This window comes from Oreochromis niloticus, linkage group LG4 (genome assembly GCF_001858045.2).
Source record: "Oreochromis niloticus isolate F11D_XX linkage group LG4, O_niloticus_UMD_NMBU, whole genome shotgun sequence".
In the NCBI taxonomy this organism is placed as follows: domain Eukaryota; kingdom Metazoa; phylum Chordata; class Actinopteri; order Cichliformes; family Cichlidae; genus Oreochromis; species Oreochromis niloticus.
This window is the reverse complement of record NC_031969.2, coordinates 17,495,666-17,511,284: the sequence shown is the minus strand read 5'-3', so window position 1 is coordinate 17,511,284 and position 15,619 is coordinate 17,495,666.

Here is a 15,619-nt window from a genome sequence, read left to right as displayed (position 1 = left end):
TTGGTTTTTACTACAATTTCAATAATATATAAGCGCAGCAGCTCATAGATTTATATTATATTTAAATATTATACAGATGGAGATGTTGAAAAAGGAGAAAACTTTGAAAAAATGCAGCATTCCACTTGAAGTAGGAATTCAGAAATTCCAGGTTCTGAATAAGAATTTTCAAGTGTGTCCTCACTTCAAACTCAGAAAGTCCAGGAAGCCCCACCAACCCTGATTTCATCCTGATTTCAAGATGGTGGCAGTACACATAAACATTGGTAAAACTAAAAACCTGTGCTGCCACTCTTGTGATTTGTGACTCCTTAAATCATCCATACACAGATCGCTGTCCATCCATCTATCAGTGAATGTGCTGCAGCCGCGTTTTAAAGCACAGAAAAAGAAGCAGAAGCAAGAGAAGCAGCTTTTTTGTATTGCTAGTGATGCATGAGTGGTGCTAGCTTACCTGGAACAAAAGAAATCCAGTTTTTCTTTGCTTTTCTGGCCTTTCTACTGGAACACACCCCTCTCAGAAGTGATGTAACTCCCAGTTCTGACATCTGACTCCCACGGCAAATAAAATAGATAAATAAATAAAATAGCAAAATAGCAAAAAATAGCAAACCTTCAACTAGATTGCTCCTTGTTGCAGTTTCATATACTCCTATTCAGATGCAGATTTTTTGTCTGACTAGTGACACCTAATGCTCAGGAGAATACTGCAGTGAATCTGTCACAGTCTCAGCACCATCCAGAGTTGGTCTGCAATACAAACCGTGAGGGCCCCTGAGCATTGTTTAAATGCCACCGCCTGAGCATGGCTGTTAAACATGTCCATCCTTTTATAACCACAGTCGACCCATCTTCTGATTGATGCCTGGAACATGATTATGTCACTAGGCTCAAATCATGTCAAACTGGCTTCTTGAACATGACAATGAGTTCACTGTGCTCAAATGGCCTCCACAGTCACCAAATCTCAGTCCTGTGGAGCACCTTTCAAATCTCTGAGGAATGTTTTCAGCATCTTGTTGACTCTTAACAATTCTGAAAGCAAATGATGGTCCACTCCAGTACTTGCAAGCTGTGAGATATGAAGTGACCAATAAGTGTAAGTGTTAAATGTCAGTGGTTAAAAAAGTCTTACTAGAAACCCTCAAAAAGGTGCAACCACACACAGATGTGGTCGAAGAAGCGCCATAGTTTATCTCACCTTTGTCTCACTTAGTTGACAAAAACAAGCTGACGTCTGCAGCAGTCATCCGGTCCTCTGAGTCACTCCTATGAATGTAGAGCTGTCATTCCCTTTCCTGACCTCTGACTGAGTGCTGTCAAAGCTGTTACTATTCTCTACACACCACCATTACAGTACCAGTCTTTCCCATTCAGCCCTATTCCTCAGAGAGTACGAGCAGGCAAAAAGGCTTAAAATCACAGGGTTAGATTTCTTACAAGATGGGTGAATACAGACGAGAAAAAAAAGGATGAAATGAAGAAACAGGATTGAGGACAGCACAGAGAAACACATAACAACCTGAAAAGCACAGATGGACACAAGTTTGCCATGGAGACTGACTGGCAAAAGAAAACACGAGCGCCTAAAGACTCTGCCAGCAGCAAACGCTGCAAAGTAGACAGAAACAAGAGTAAGACCGCTACACAATACTGAATTACAAACATCTCTCATCCAAGTATATATGACCTGTACCTGAAGAAAAATGTCTGTGCAAGAATGAAATGAATAAACAAATAATAGGCTATCAGGTCGGTCCAAATACTGCACATAAAGCTCACATGATTTGATGATCCTGACAGTAATATGGCACAGTCAAGGCTGCACACACAGATTCAGGAGCTGAGAGCGATCAGTTCACTTTCTCACAGTTTTTTTAATACTTTTAATTCTTTTAAATATAACTTTTAAGCTTCTTAGAGAGTTATCTCCAGAATGTATGGTTGACCTGCTGATCTATGAATCTACTTGCAACTTGATACTCAGTATGTCTTGGTCAGTCTGCAAAACTAAAGCTGTCAGTCTTTTCTGTTCATGTCAATCTGATGTGTGAGAAAAGGTTTAGTGAAGCCAACACACTTCCAATAGTTCTGCTGTTGAATTTATTATCTCTCATTATATTTTATAGTAGTCTATCAGTGCTTGCTGACTATCTTTTAATTGTACTCACTTTAACTTTCTACTACTGGTTGGACCCTCTTGTAAAGCTGCCTTAATTCTTGTGTCACAGATGTAAAAATGTGCCAGAAACATCCCTCAGATATTTTGGTCCATATTGACATGACTGCATAACACAGTTGCTGCACATTCATGATGTCAAGCTCCCATTTCTCCACATGCCAAAGGTTATTTATTAAATTGAGATCTGGTGACTGTGGAGGCCGTTTGAGTACAGTCATCAGAAGATGGGTACACTGGTCTTAAAGGGGTTGTCATGGTCAGCAACAATGTTCAGGTCGGCTGTGGCATTAAAACAATATTCAGTTGATACAAAGGGTACAAAATGTGCCAAGAAAGATCCCACACACCATTACACCACCACCAGCTGAACCTTTGATCCACGGCAGGATGGATCCATGCTTTAATGTTTATGATAAAAATAAAAAAAACATTTGAATGTCACAACAGAAACCGAGACTCATCAGACAAGGCAACGTTTTCCAACCTTCTATTGGCCAGTTTTGGTGAGCTCATTAAAATTGTAGCCTCGCTTCCTTTTTTTTAGATCACAGGAGTGGCAACACTAGTGGTTATCTTCAAGGTTCGATGTGTTGTGTGCTCAGAGGTGCTCTTCTGCGAATTTCGGTTGTACCAAGTGGTCATTTGAGTTACCATTTCCCCTTCCTCTCAGCTAGAAGCAGTCTGACCATTTTCCTCTAAACGCTGGCATTAAGCAAGCATTTTTACCCAGAGAACTGCCACTGACTGGATATTTTCTCCTTTTCAGACCATTCTCTGTAAACTATAGAGATGACTGTGTTTGAAAATCCGAGACCCAAAGACCCAGACCAACCTGTCTGGCACCAGCAACCATGCCAACTTCACTTAAACTTTTTCAGTTTGAAGATCAGCAGGTCATCTTGACCATGTCTACATGCCTAAATGCACTAAGCTGCTGCCATGTGATTTACCGATTAGATATGTGGTTTAGCAAGCAATTGACTAGGTGTACCTAACAGATGCCTAACTGTATATAAAGTGGTTTATAACTAATTTTGATTACATTCGACAGTAATCTAATATGTTTAATCTCAGGACTATAGCAGAGCTACAAACTCAGTCACATTATCATTCTTCTTTATCCCAGAAAATCATCAGAGCTGAAATGTGTCATGCACAGTGTTTGTATGTGTGGGCGTGACAAGCTGTCCCTATTAATGCATGTGTGTCCCGTTCTTAACGGACCCTTGGGCACTGTGGCAATTACTTGCAATATATAACACAAGTAGACACTTGATGACTCGCTAACAGTGGGGATTGGAATGGACAGTTCATGTCCATAAAGGCATCCATACAGCATCACAGCTACATAAGGATGATGGAAAAGAAAGTCACATTTAAAGGGAGAAGTACAACAAATAATATCTAGAAGTGTCTGATTAGATAATCGAATGCTATTGAAAGAAGAAAAACAATCCTCTTAAGGCAGATTGTTAAGATAAGGCAGATTGTTAACATAAATATATTGAAACTGAACCCCACATACAGATTTTATGTCTGTTAGTTAGTCCTAAAAAAATCTTATACGTGCTGCACTGAATCAACAAGTTCCAGGTTTCAACATCCAACTGTTTCAGCGATCCAGTATGCTGCCCATTGGCATTTTTCTGATGTCAGACACACTCTCCTAGTGCTTGGCTGAATGCACACTTCAGTCCAAAGATAAGGGAGAGCAGTGTTTACCAGGATAGTTCACTTATTCTACTGAACTACAGGTTCGTCACCTCAGAGAGACAGTGACACCAACACTCGAGTTGGCCTGAAGTACATCTTTTACCACAGTTTGCTCTGCTTCTCCACTCTGCTGTATTTTTTTTCCTTCAGCCTTTGTCTCGTTGTTTCTCATGCATGGCCGTTTTCTATGAGTCTTCATCACTGTGTCATTCTTTTGTGTGTCTTTTCCTTCTGCCCACACCTTCCATATCTTCTGTTCTGTATCTGATTTTTCTTATCTTCAGCCAGATTTTTTATCTTTTCTTTCTTTTCCCATTTCTCATCTTTGCTTTATGATCTTTTTCTCTATTTCCTTCATCTGTACGTTTCCCTCTATTGCCCGAGAGCAGATTACGCTCCCTTTTCTCCTCTGTTTTTCTTTCATTAATCACCCTGTTTCTTTGTTTTGCCTCTTCTGAGTCGGCTTCAATCTTCTCTTCTTCTCTCCTCCCCTCATATTCCTCCCATTTCCTTTCTCCTTGGTGCTTTCCTCTGCAGGCAGTGACAGTGAGGCATTGGTTCGTCTCCTCCTTCTTTTTATCTGCTTTTTCTCAACCCCCCCCCTTCCCCCTCACCCTTCACCCTCCTTCCATATCTTTCTGCTCCAGTGCGCTCTCAAGCAGGCACTCTGCTGTCTAATGACTTGGATCGGTAGTGACTGTTGAGAGGAGATAGACCTGTAATAAGGCAATCCAACCCCGCGCAAGAGTGCAAAGCACTACCGGTGCTTCATCTGTTTGTACTTTACACTGCTCTCCAGCCTCGAGGCAGCATGGAGTAAGAGGAGCTGACGGAGCATATGTGAAAAAGTAAAATGTCCTCTGGGTAGAGAGTCCTTAAGTAAATCACATGTTTTCTGCTTTCATAGTAAAAAGAAAAGAGAAGGACAAGTGGTATAATTTTAGAAAAAAAAATAACGGGAGCAGTGTATTTTAATAAATAAAGCTTCTGGAGATAAGAAGATAAGAAGATCATTTTCATGTTCTTGCAAGTTTTTTTGTTGCATCTTATTGCATAGTGTTTTTATTCAGGCCAAATCTTGCAGCAGCACATTTTTTAATCAGCCCATCCTGTCTGGTGGATTAAGCCTTTAAATTAACAACTTCGGGGTCTATGTGGAGTCTAAACAGAACACCAAAACTACTGATACGCATTCAACCCAGGTGAGAAAGCTGATATTTAAGCTTACATTTGTTGCTGTTATTACCTGGGGTCAACCATCCAAAACATCGGCCAGGGCACAAGACAGGCGAAGAAATGAGTGCTGGCAGTGTGGAGCGGGTGGAGACAAGTATCAGGGGTGATTTGTGACAGAAAGATAGCAGCAGGAGTGAAAGGGAAGCTTTATAAGATTGCAGTGAGACCTGTTATAATGTATGGTCTGGCGCTAACAGAAAGGAGGTAGATTTTCATTGAAAATGACCAGAATGGACAAAAAGACATCAGAAGGACAGCTCAGATCGAGCGTTTTGGAGACAATGTTGGAGACTCAAGTTGCCTTTTTTTGCCACAGAATAAAAAGAATCAAACAATAAATGATGAATATTTAAGCAGTTTTTGCTTGGGAAAAAAAATTGTAATTTCAACCCTCCTCTCTGGTGTGGAAGAGTGTGAAAATGTGACTCTTGTGTGTTTTTTATAGCTGGACTCCTGGGGAATTGATGACATAGAGCAAGTTTGCTCAGATTGTCAGCAGCTCTGTGAAAATAACGATAATATTTTGTGTTTGAACACAACAGCTGCTATTCAGCTACATCCAAACAACAAAAAGATGAAATCTTTTATAGATTTTAAAACACACTTGAAGCAAAGAGTCTGTCCTCATGAAAACAAACCAAAACAGCCGTGTAAAAAAGAACGAGAAAGGCTTCAGGGAGAAGTTCCTTTTTCCCCAATCTTGGACACCTGGTTAATCATTTTGTAAAGTGGATCCGTTTATGATGTTGGAAAGTGAAAAGACTGATACACCTCTTATATTTATCCATCCAGCCATTTTTTGAGACTTAACTGGGTGCAGGTTGTGGGGGCATCAGTCTAAGCACAGATACCTGTATCTTCCTCCCAGCATGCCCTAAACACTTCACCTGGCAGCAGGGCCATAACCAGGGTCTAGAAATCTTTTTTTTTTCTCTTAATTTATCATATTTAAGGTGTAGCACCTGTGCTCCAATCATGAGTATAAAAGGCTATATTTCTGAAACTAAGAAACTAGGTCAGGGACCAGAAATGTTGAAAGCTTCCCTTAAGCTTTTGCAGGAGCTACTGTGTATACAGAAATATGGAAGATGAGCTCTGTGTGTATAAAACAAAAACCTTAATCCAGATTTATCCCTTCACTTGAAATTAAAGGAGCACAAGGGGAAAAGTTATTTACTCAGCAGCTCGTGCCCTACTGCGCTTTTCATTCACTCTTGTGCCTAAACAGACCAAATATCATCGTTAACCCCCTAAATGCTGCCCAATGAGAGGCTGTGAAATATATCTGGAGCATCACAAATTTCATTGTCTTGTTTAAGAAAAAAAATTAAAAACTACTGAGGTCACATGGAAATCCCAGTGTCTCATCTTTGTCTCTTTCTCCCTCAATAGTGACATTTGTTTTTGTGTCATTTGTGAATGGTTTATCTTGCAGACTTACTGATGTGTGTGTGTGGAGGAATAAAAAACAAACAAACAAACAAACAGCTGATTTAAGTATGAAAAAAGTGGCATTTTTTAAAAAGTAAAACTTCCAAAAGATCAAAAAAAAATCTTTTAATTCTTTCTTTCCTCCCCGGAACAAAACGATCCACAGTCTGGTGTTTGGGAAACTCTGTGCTATAGACTATAAATAAAATACAGTCAACAATAAAAGGTTTGGACATTTTTCATGTGCATGTTTGAAGTATTTTTTTTTTTTTTTCCATTTTCAAACAAAAAAAATTGGATCAATTCACCGACTTCTATCAGCTGGCTCCTTTCGATGTGAAGGAGTAGCCGCTTTACTCTGAGCCCCTCCACCATTCGAAGGAAGCATTTCCACTGCTTGTATTTACAATCGACTCTCATATTTGTCAAGCAAACAAAACAGCATCTCATTTACTCAGCTCAGCATAAAGATGGTTTGGCAGCTACAAACATAAATCTCAGTATGAATGCATCATATGTTTTTCTTTAAGTACTGCCATAAAAAAGCATAAAAGCAAGAAATATAGCTTTTGCTTTACAGCAAGAGTCAAAGATGAAGCTCACACTGACCAATTTTGTGTCCCAATACTGAAAGAGAAGAAGAGAAACCAGTGGAGAGAACTGAAGTCATCATATCAGTAGCCAAAGAGCTGCAAGAGTTTGAGCAGAAAGCAAAATATATTTTTAAAATACAACCGCTGCACACTAATGATCACAAGCACCAGGGATGCACACACACACAAAAAAAAAAACATGCAAACACATACTCTGGTTGCTGCCATGGGCAACAAGGAGTAGTTAAAAGTCACACTGGGGGGAGTTTTTTCTTCTTTTTTTGTGAATTATTAATCCAAGTCTGTTTTCACAATCAATAGGGAGGAGAGGTGGAAGAAGAGGTCAGGCAATAATTGCCTAACACACACACACACACACACACAGGAAACAGTTGTTGGGATGATGAGCATGGAGGCGTTATTCAGGCCGGCCCTCGCAGGAAAATAGATTTGAGCACCACCATTATGTTTCGTTTTTCTGTTATATAAGAGAAGAGCAGTGACAGGAAGAGGAGAAATGAATAGTACTCAGACTGACAAAGCCAGCGCCGGGTAATCACGCAGAGGATAACATATTTTAGAAAAGCGTTGGGCAAACCGTAACAGACAGTTTCTTTCTTCTCTTATGAGCTTCTTTGCCTTTTATGTTGTGGTACCTGTTGCTGTTAGATGTACCCTGTACTCTGACTTTTTACTTACTTGTTCCCATTTTCTTTTCTTTCACTCAGCTCTTTGTTTGTTCACAATAAGACTGCAAACACTTAGAAACGAAAACAGTAACAGCACCTTGATCTTGGTGTGCTCAAAAACAGGGGTGCACATAAGTGGTCCGCAGGTGCGCATGCGCTGTCAAAATAAAAGACGCGCACCAGATAAGAAGTTCGCGTACATATAAAAGGCACTGTTTTTGTCCGCTGGAGTGGGATTTTCACAGCATATTCTGCACCACATCACTGTGCGTTCATCATTTGTTTGAAGCCAGCTCACCTCCTGCAACCACTTTTCCGAGAATACGCGCTTCTTTTGCGGTTCGGACTCCTTCTCACATTTCTTTGGAGATGGAGGAACACCAAAGTAATTGCTTAAAGGAGCTTGCTTCTTCGACATCTTTAAGAGTGCTAAACAAATGTCTGTCCTCCTCCAGAAAATCTTATGTACGCAAACGTGCGTTGCAACTTCTTATCTGGTGCGCGTCTTTTATTTTGACAGCGAATGCGCACCTGCGGACCACTTATGTGCACCCCCTGCTCTTAAACCTCTCAATACTGGAATATTACTGTTTTATATAAAACAATGTCGTGCTGTCTCATTGTTCTTTTTTCGATATAATTCTGTGTAGGAGTCTTGGTCACCCCTGATTTCTTCCAAGGAGCCAGAATTTGTTGTAATTTTTTAAAGCCATCTTGAGCAGTCGTTCCCCAGGGTTTCTGAAGGTCTTTCAAAGTTTTTCAAAGGTTTGTTGAACCACTTAACACTGACCTATGAATCATTCAGGCATAAAAATGCTCCTAACTCGAGGGCTGAACCATTGCTGTGTGAGCAAACAACCAGCTTTGTCCTAAATTGTATCTTTAGGCACTTTGTTACTAGCAGCCTGTTGCAAAACCACATCACTTGTTCCCATTTCTTCAGTTGAGACTCCAAAAACAGAAAATGCCCAAGATAACACAATTGGACAGGCATCAAATTGTATTTTTGCATCAACAATGTGATTCCTAAAGAACTAACTTTGCAGTACTTGGCGTGGTGTACAGGGCGTTTAAATAATCTAAAGAAAGTGGGGAAGCAGAGGACAAAAGAAGACTTGGCCTGGAAAACTGCCTAAAACTGATGAACAGTATGTGAAGGTCATGACTTTAAGAAATAGAAACCGTAAATCTCTGTTGTCTAACATTCATAGAGCGGAGCATTTCAGGAGAATTAGCAAAACTTTATTTGTGCTCAAAAATCAGACATTAATGAAAGGCCAGATCTGAAATGTGTGAAGGGTTATTTGTATTCTTAGGATTTCTGCAACCCAGAATAGATAACAAATAAATAAATACCTGAGTTCCTCATTTTATTTTGAGATTCAACTGAGTCACTGCTATTTTTGTTAAAGGTAAACAAGGAGACATGACTGACATATTTAACTTTAACAAAAGAAAGGAGACGTACTACACTTGCCAGACACATTTAGCTGACGTGTGCAGCTCTGTGCTGCCAGTCGTACCTTCGAATGACGCAGAATAACCATTTCTCTCACTTGCTCGGTAAAAGCTCTCATCTGCATCTATGACTCACTCGTGCATAACGTGGGAGGAAATCACAGAAGTACAGCCAAAGTTTCTCAATCTTAAATTTTTTTTTCTCAATTTATAGTATATGCTTGCTCTTTGGTATGAGTTTCATAATCACCATGGTGACTATCAGATGAAAAATGAAGACAGAAATGGACTGGCATTTATACGGTGCTTTTCTAGTCTTACTGACCACTCAAAGAAAGAGATCGAGCTCTCATGTAGGCTGAAAAATTGGACACAGTGGTTAGGCGCCTTCTGGGTTCCCTCAATAGGATGTCGCTGCTGCTGCTGGACGCTCTGCACATATAGAGGAATAAAGTTCCTGTTGAACTTTCTTTGTGAAGCATGGGTCTTGTGCTTGTTTTGGTGCCAGTGAACAGATGGGGAGAATGTGAGACGCGGGCAGTTATTAAAAGACGGATGCAGACACAGTGACTTTCTTTTTGCTTATTTGGAGCCAGAAGAGAACATATTTGACCAACAGTTACCGTCTAACAGTAATTTGGTAAGCAGTTTGCATCTATACACTATCAGCACTTCATGCAGACAGACATGTGCTAATTACTGTTAAGTGTTATACATAAAAGACGTACTTACAGCCTATTCAGTAGAAGTCCAAAGTATGGGCAGCAGTGTTGGGACTAATGAAATACATGTACCGGCATTACATATTTAAAATACAAAATATGAGTAACTGTATTCCATTACAATTACCGTTTAAAAAGATGATAATTAGAATACAGTTACTTACAGTTAAAGGGCGATCTTTTCCTGTTTCATACGTTAGGCTATCCCCTCTCTTTCCCATGTCTAATTTTGGTAATTCCACGCTGGTGGAAACCCAAATAAAAACACGCAACAAGCGCCTCAAATGTAAGCATCCTGGTAATGTTGGTTGCGTCAGTTACGCAATGGACCCAGAGTCAGCAGTGCACGGGCAAGAATGCATTTTATACTTGGAAATTCCAACACCATTTCAAACTTAAAGAAGAAAGGGATGGGCAAAATCTGACCGTGCAATGCAAACTGTTTGCCAGCAACCGAGCTGCTCTCAGCGTCAAAAGACTCCACCTCCAACCTAAAGAAACATCTGGAAGCAAGTTTTTTGTTTTTTTAATCTAACGTTAGCCCACTGCAACTACCTTGTTTTAGCTGTGGTAGCTACCTGAGTTATGTGCCACTTCAGTATCTCTGATGTTGTGACAAAGTAGGTGAGAACACCATTTGTCCATATTCTTAGTTAACATTCTTGTTTTGATTTAGTCATATCTCATATGTAGTCTGCAATAGGCAAACATTTACTATCCCGGGTTTGTTTACGTTTTGCACTTTTACAGATTATATAACATAACATCTTGGTTTAAATTAATTCTGACAAGTTTGTTAAGTTAACATGTTATTTCAACTGTTAATTGATTTAGTTTGAACTCACCTTACCTACCTGTCTTCCAGGAACAAAAGAAGGAAATGTAGTTTCACTTCCTGTATTTATAGCTTCCCGGTTAGTCTGAGGTCAACGGAAGAGACCAGGTGAAGAAGGGGGAGAATCTTTGTAATTTAATAAAGTTGATTTTAGAGTGTGTTTATACAGAGTTGTAATATGTATTGACTATACCTTAGAGTTTTATTGCTAGGAAGGAATAGCAGTACAGGTTTGAGTATAGAAATGTTCGCCTAACTTACCAAATGGAATACTCCAGGGGTGAGTGGACTATTTAAACAGATGTTTGGGGGGAATAGGACCAGGTCAGTGCAGCTGTGTGCATTTTGGCCTTAATTTCTGTTGATTGAAGTTCAGTTAAGTTTATTTGAACTGAGTTAACTATGGAGTTGAGTTTCTTATTTATTTTTTGTAAATATTGTTTGGTCACAAAATGGTGAATAAATCACTCGCTACACTGGATAGCATCTGTCTCCTGCCATTCTTTAGCCGCTTAGGTCAAGTTCTACCACAGATGTAGTATTGCTGTGTAATTTATTGCTATTACTGAAGGCTACTCACCACCGACCTAACATTGTTAGGTGGCGTTAGCTGAGGTCAGTTCTGCAGACTGTTAGACTTGATGGATAGATTAACAACCTGCTAGCTGCAGATAATCATGTGCAGTTCTGAAGGCAGACAGAAAGAGTTTTCTATATGCGATACACTACATCACTGTCCACCCTTCTGTTACTCATTTTATATTAAGATTTAAAAATCTAGTTGGTATTGGTATGGCGAGTAGCCTTATAGTAATAGTAATAAATCACAGAGCAATAGTACATTCATGTAGTTGTTAAAAGCATGAAAATATATTAAGTAATCCGAAGTATTCAGAATACTTTACTCACACTGACTAACATTGGGCATGTATTCTGTAACCTGTAGTGGAAAACATTTTAAAAGTAACCTTTCCAACACTGATGGGCAGTCACCAAAATATGTGTTATTGTTGTAGTTTGATCAAAAACAAGGATCAGAGTCCTACAGAAGCAGTTGAACATAGCCCCAGTATCTTTCTGTTAACTGGATTCACTTACCCTCACACTGGCAGTCAGTATAAATGGCTACACAAAGCTGGTTATCAGTTCGTTAAGTTAACCCACGTTTAATCACAGGAAAGTGGTGGTGTTGGCGCCATCTTACCAATCCCATCACTTATAGTAAGTATGATTTACAAACAAAGATAAAACTATCACGTTGGAAAAATATAAATAGGTTACACATACAATACGGACTGACACAGCACAGCTGCTGCTGACGGAGCAGTGAGTGTGTGTGTGAGAAGAAAAGCGGTGTACAGTATTTTTTTTAAATATCAAAAGTGCCGTATGATAGTGTGTGTGCTTTAAGCTCTTTTGTCAGACAGTCTGGAAAATAGCCAGGAAGGAAATCTGGCAAAAATCCCAACTTTATCAGACTTAGCAATATCACAACTCTGTCATTAAGACATGATGGACCATAATCAGGTGTTTTATTAAATTAATGTTTCAAAGACAGTTTTAGTTTTTATTCTTTCAGTTGCAGCCTCGGTGGTGCTCCACATCTCCATATATCCGATATAGCCACTATCCTTCCTGGGCACATCTCCTCCCTCTCTGACTCCTAACCACTCAACCTGAGCTGCCCATTCTGGTCACTACCATGAAACTCTTGTTCACCCCTCTGTTGCTTGTGCCCAGTTTACATTAAAAATCATCCGAAAAGCACCAATAACACGAACATAGTTGAGACGTCCGGTTTAATGAGTCACATAAGGTGAGGTGATGCCTAGCTGACGGCTAACGCCTACAGCCACCTGTCAGTCAGTCCTCCAGTGCACTAATAATGATAGCTTTAACTTAATAAAGTTTACTTGGGTGAGCTATAAAGGAGAGAATTAGCCAGAGAGGTCATTTAAAGGTTTATATTTCTGCTCTACAGATGAGCTTCTGGGACTGGTTCACTTTTAAACCAGCCTCACGTGGCCATTAAGGGAAAAGCTGTCTTTTTTAGCCCCTCAGAGTTGGCTTCATTTTTTAGTTTTGGACAGGAAAATACATTTTCCCCTCACACACATGTTCACCGTATACCTCTTCCAGAAAACTAAACTTTTTTCAGGAGTCGACCCAGCAGACTGGGTTTGCCTTTAGCTGATCAGATGTGTGTGGTACTGCAGCTGACAGTGATTAAGCTTGGCACTCTCCCCTCATGTTTATTAGCCGTCCTACAGCCTCCTCCGGTTCCGCCAAGGGGGGCATGGCAACCATGGCTAAAGGACATTTCCTTCATAACATGCATAGCTGTTTCATGGCTGACAGCAGCTGTTAAGTGTGTGATGTCCAATAAAGAAATATGAATGGGATTAATGCTGTCTCACTATCAAGTTGCTTTATACCGTTAGGCTGTCCACCCACCGGTGATCAGTCCTCTTCTGATTTATTTTTAACTTAATCTTAATTTGCATCAGGCCTGTGCGTCATAGTTATTTAATGCGTCTTATTTTCTTTCTGTCTGTCTGACTATTCAAGGTGTTTTTTTAAGGCTCCCATTCAGCTTCTGTTCATTAACCTGCTCCAGTTTTCACTTTTAGTTCATTTTCGAGTCTCTAACCTTGAAAGAAAATTGCCAATTTTGTCATTTAAAATGTTATAGCGGTTATAGAAAAGTTATTTTAAACTGTGTCAATGAAATGCCCTTTCTTTTTCAAGAGATATGACATTTACCCAGCACAACCAAACTGAACAATAACAGAGTTAATTAAGTGCATCAGGTAGATGCCCTTCAGCACTGGTGGAGAATAATTATGCACCTTTACCCAAGTACTGTTCTTATACAGAGTTTACGCAACTGTGAGTTTTTCCTTTTTTATTCCACTTTATTCCTCTAGTTCATATGTCACAGATATATTTTTGGGTGGAGCTGATTGTGTTCCACAACATTTATCTGTGTTGAGTTATTAGCAATCCAGCCAGATGGTTTCATTAACATAATAGACTCATAAGCTTACAATTATCTACTATTCTACAAATGTATGTACAAAGGTATGTTGTAGGACTCAAGGAGTCCTACAACATATCCCTTTAATCAAGTATTAAAGGGATATACGCTTATTTAAAGCTATTTTACAAGGGTCTAACTTCTGGGAACCACTCATAACTAATATAAAAGATGGATGTGGGCACAGTGACTTCTGGACTTTGTTCATGCATTTTGAAAATTCAGTATTCACATATATTTGCCAGCATCATGTTGGAGCCAGAAGTTACTTTATGTGGATGAAAGGGCGGAGTGCTAATGTATAGGCAATTGCTAGTTAGCTTGGTTAGCAAGCTGCATTCATACACAATGCAGGTGCAACACACAGACATGTGTATCAGCTCATCATCATCTCTAATAATTAGTTTTTATTGATCTCTGGCTCTCTTCCACAGTGTCTTTTGTTCTTTATCCCCATCACCCCCAACCAGCCTGGTTGGGGGTGATGGGGATAAAATGGAATCACAACCCGAGACTAATATGGATGAGGCGAGAGGTCATATAAAGGAATATTAATACAGACATCTGCTGGTTTTTCTTTCTTCTGCCCAACAATTTTTCACTGATTAGTGGCTCACCCTTCTTGAGCCTTGTTCCTTCTTGAGCCTTGTTCCTGTTAAAAGGGAGTTTGTCCTTCCCACTTTCACCAGATACTTGCTCATAGGGGTTATCTTACTGTTTGGGTTTTCTCTGTGTTATTATAGTGTCTTTACCTTACAATAGACTGTTGGTGTGATTTGGCACTATATAAATACATTTTAACTAAATAGAGTTAGTAACAGGCTAATAAAGTTCATTCACCAAAACAGAAACACAATCTTCTTGGATGATTTGTACTACACAACAAGCAGCAATCTCCAAAAGGCTCCATCACACTTGTGTTGTATTTTATTGATTGATTTTTTTGGATTGATTTAATTCTGGGGGTCTTAATTTATTTATTTATTTATTTATTTATTTATTAGTAATTGTCTTTCTAATTAACTTTTTTCCTTCTGTCCCTTGTCCTGTTGTAACAAGTGGAAGTCTTTGTTTTGAAAAATATCGTCATCCACATGGAAACGATCTTGACTGTTGTGCATCTCATGTCAAAGCAACAGGTGATGATTTAAATTTAACGATATAGAAATGTTGGTCATTCAAAAAGACACATATACATATATTTTTTGTTTGCTTGTTTATCATACAAGGCTGTAAATATGATGTATGATGCTGTAAAATTTGGCATTTTAACACTTGGGGTCAACTAGGACTGACCTCCCTTTAGAGCCAGGCTCAAGTGGCACTTTGAACTGCAGTTTCTGCCACTTCTGCACTGGCTTCACTTTTTAGTGAACTGCATGCTCTAAGTTCCTATAACAGTCTTCATATGTTTATTACCATCAGTATGTAAACACGGACGCTAAAAAACTCTCTACTTAATGTGATGCAACAGAAATCGTCCTGTGACAGACTGGCAACATATAAAGGAATATTAATACAGACATCTGCTGGTTTCTTTCGTCTGCCCAACAATTTTTCACTGTTAGCACTTCATACAAAATTGAAAGGGTCAAGCTGACATTCTAAATTAAAAAAAAAAAAAATTATATATAATTTTAGAGTGGCATGCCAGTTTGGTGGTTGTCACTTCGGCCTCACAGCATGAAGGTCTTGGCGTCAGATTTACTGGCCAGCTGGTGTC